This window comes from Erinaceus europaeus (assembly GCF_950295315.1).
Source record: "Erinaceus europaeus chromosome 6 unlocalized genomic scaffold, mEriEur2.1 SUPER_6_unloc_1, whole genome shotgun sequence".
Taxonomy (NCBI): Eukaryota; Metazoa; Chordata; class Mammalia; order Eulipotyphla; family Erinaceidae; genus Erinaceus; species Erinaceus europaeus.
This window is the reverse complement of record NW_026647114.1, coordinates 2,032,104-2,036,240: the sequence shown is the minus strand read 5'-3', so window position 1 is coordinate 2,036,240 and position 4,137 is coordinate 2,032,104.

Genomic DNA, 4,137 nt, shown 5'->3' with positions numbered 1-4,137 from the left:
CTTATTCCATGATAGCCCAGGTCAAGGGAAGTGAAACTCTATCCCCCTGGCACAAACATTGTGCTTTCCCTCTATTGGGCCGAATGTAAAGGATATGTGGTACTGATGGCCACACCAGTGTCCAGATTTTCCATGCAATACGGAAGCTTCCAGGGTTCAGAAAGAGGGTGTTTTGATGGCTGTGAAATGTCTTTTCCAAGTGCCTCCTGGGGTTTCAAATCCTTTTGAAACCTGAAGTTTGGTCTTGTATCTAGGGAATATTCTCACCTCTGGCCAGAATGCCCTCCCAAGTAGGAGCACAGCTATCCTGGATTCAGGAGGTCTGCCAGCCTGCTAGCTCCTGGAAGGATTCCTGAGTATTTCCTCAGGGCCCAAGTGGTAACAGGTGTTTCCAATTGCCTTTATTAGCATCAGCCTGGCCCTCACGTGAGTGGCAGGGCCGTGATCTCCACTGAAAGCTCCTAATTCAGCCAATGGAGGCTTCCATCTTCCTTTTGTTTCTCCATATCAGGGGCCCGGGGAGTTTTTGCTTTTTGAAAGCAGAGCGACTTTGTATAGGACACTCATGCATGCCTACTTCTGAGAATCTCTCTGAGTGTGCTTTGTGGACCCCATGACACCATGATCAGGGATTGAGGCCACAGGAGCAATAGCTTTAGCCAGATCCAAAGGGTAGGTGTAAGGGGCCGGGTTCACCCACTATTGTTTGATCAAACACAGTTCCCATCTATGTTGAAACACAGCTCTTTCTGGGCTTGTAATCTGCAGCCCTGATCAGTGGACTCAGAGTCTGGAGGCTGAGTATGCAGACAAATGTGACTGGACAGGCTCATTCCCCTAAATTCTGAGGGGTGACCCAGCTTACCCATTGGCAGTTTTTGGATGATAGTGAGGGATTGGATTGAATCGGGAACTCAGGAGAGGGAGACATGAGAGTACCTTTGCATATGCATTCTTGCTTAGCCAGAATCTGTGCTAGCTGGCTTGCCCTGAACAGCTCGGTTCTCTGTATATAAGTTGCAGGTGAGTCTGGCTACCTTGACACCCATGTTCTGAGACTACTACAGGTGAGCTCTGAGCACACACAGACACACAGTCAGACAGACAGACATACAGACAGATACACACACACACACATTACTGTCAGGTCTGGTAGCACAGCATATGGTGAAGGCTGGGGCTCTCTGGGGTCTGTGGGAATGAGAGCTGCTGCCTTACAGTCTCTACAAGCCAGGTTTGAACCTGTCATAAATAAACACAGTGTAGGAGGTTTTTGAATTCTCATCTCTTTCCAGCAGAAATGGCTGGTGGGAGGGCCTTCCAGAGGCTGTGCAATGAGAGTGCTGCATTCTTTTCCAAGTGCCTCATGGGGTTTTAAATCATTTTGAAACCTGAGGTTCTTTCTTTTATCTAGGGAATATTCTCCCCTCTGGCCAGAAGGCCCTCCCAACTAGTAGTACAGCTATCTTGGGTAAGGAGGTCTGCCAGCCTGCTAGCTCCTGGAGGGATTTCTGAGTATGACCTCAGGTCCCACGTGGTAACAGGTGTTTCCAATTGCCTTTATTAGCAGCAGCCAGGCCCTCAGGTGAGTGGAGGGGCTGTGATCTCCACTGAAAACTCCTAATTCAACCCATGGAGGCATCCATCTTCCTTTTGTCTCTCCACAGTAAGGGCCCGGGGAATTTGTGCTTCCTGCAAGCAGAGCGACTTTGTATGGGACACTCATGGATGCCTACTTCTGGAAATCTCTCTGAGTGTGATGTGTGGACCCCAATACACCAAGATCAGTGATTGTGAGGCCATAGGAGCAATTGCCTTAGCGGATCCAAAGGGGAGGTATAAGGGGCCAGGTTCTTCCTCTATTGTTTGGTCAAACACAGTTCCCATCTATGTTGAGACACAGCTCTTTCTGGGTTCTTTCTGGCTTGTAATCTTTTGTCCACTGAGAAGTGGATTGGGAACCTGGAGGCTGACTATGCATCCAAACGTGACTGGAATGGGTCCTCCCCCTGTATTCTGAGGGTTGCCCGAGCTTCCCCGTTGGCAGTGTTTGGATGATAGTGAGGCATGAGATTGAATCGGGAACTCAGGAGAGCAAGACATGAGAGTCGATTTGCATATGCATTCTTGCTTAGCCAGAATCTGGGCTAGCTGGCTTTCCCTAACCAGCTAGGTTCTCTGTACATAAGTTGCAGGTGAGGCTGGCTACCTTGCCACCCATGCTCTTAGACTACTATAGGTGTGTTCTGAGCACAGACAGAAACACACAGACAGACAGACACACACACACACACATTACTGTCAGGTCTAGTAGTACAGCATATGGTGAAGGATAGGGCTGTTTGGGGTCTGTGGGCATGAGAGCTGCTGCCTTACAATCTCTGAAAGCCAGCTGCAGCTGTCCAAGCCTACTGTGTTCATCAATAAACACAGTGTAGGAGGTTTTTGAATTCTGGTGTCTTTCCAACTCATCTATTTCTCTTCTCGCCTTCTCTGTCTCTAACTCTCACATGTTCTCACACACTCTGTCTTCAATCATTAATAATTTACTTATATACTTACTTTACTGACAGGCCCAGATATACAAAGAGAGTTACCAGAGCACTGCTGAACTCTGGCTTGTTGTGTTGGCGATTTCTCCTATGCTACTGGAGCCTCAGTTTGTAAGTCTTTCTGACACAGGCCATATTTTGTCTCCTCATTTCCTTGCCAGTATCACTCAGAGTTTATAATAAAGTGATTTTTTTTGCAAAACAGTTGGTACATTCTGATTTGCAGCTCAATATTGACATCATTGTAGCTTTTTGGCCCTTGGTCACTTTTCTTCTTTTCAGATATAAAAACCCTGAAGAGGGAGAGGTTTTTGCCCTGAGGCTTGCACTGGGAACTACCAGATGCACTGTGACTGTTGCCAGAGTAGGAAACTTGTGGTGCATGTCCATGTGGAGAGTCTCCTTGATGAGTTCCTTCTCAAGCCTTTTTCACTCTGTCCCATTGGAGCTGCATATAGCTAATGATTTTGAGATTTTACTCCTTTGGACAGTTCTTTTCCTGATGCACAGTTTATCTCCAAGTTTTAGCAATCAATTGTCTGAATGTCATATTGAATCCATTATAGAAAATGACTACATCAGTGTCTATCTCTCTCTGTCTCTCTTTCTCTCTCTCTCTCTCTCTATATATATATATATGTAACATGTAGAGATCTGAAAATATTTTTAGCTAGAGACATACACAGGTCTGGCGTAGGGTTGTAATGCGGATACACCTGGACCTTCTGAGCCACGGTCATGAGAGACATCTCACAGAGCCATTTGTATACCTCTTAGCACTCTACAAATCTCTCTCAGCACAAACTACTACTGCCAAATCACCTACTTCCCTCTTGCTTTTTTGTCCACCGAGTCCTATCCCAAAACTGTAAATCAAAGAAGAAATAAACATAGTGCAGTTCCCAGCACACAGGACAGTCTGAGGCTGGACAAGGGAGATGCAATACGCCAGCCTGCATCGTGGCTGGAGCATCACTAAGACTACTTCCAAATTAGAGATGCGAGGGCAGTTTTGGAGAGTGGGCTGCAGGCCAAGTGTTGCTTCTCAGAGTGGGCTAACACCTAGATGTTCTAAGTGTAACCTTTCCTCACAAATATAAAATAACAATGCCACTTGTTAGAAGTATGCATGGGCATGGAGGGTTTGTTTTCAGTGCTCTGGCACTGCTCAACACAGGGCCAGAATTTCAGTCCTTTTCTGTCTCTGTCATTCTGTCTCTCTGACTGTCTCTACGTGCCTTCTTTACTGGGCCCTTATGGAATTCAGTGCATGCATCGTGAACTCGGACTTCCTGGTGTTGAAATTTTCCTTTCTTTGCCCTTTGGATTATTCAGTCTCCTGCATATGGCGTAGTACATTGGGGAATTGAGGAGACAGCGTTCCTGCTGCAGGTAACAGGCATATGACCATCTCTAGCTGTAGCTGTCCAGGCCCTCTGTGCTTGACTTCCATTCTCCAGGGCCCTGAGGCTGACACTCAGCATAAATGCAGCCCTCCTCAATTTCCTGCACCTCATCCTTGTCCTTAGTCCATGAGTGCCCAGGTCAAGAGAAGTGAAACTCTATCCCCCTGGGACACACATCA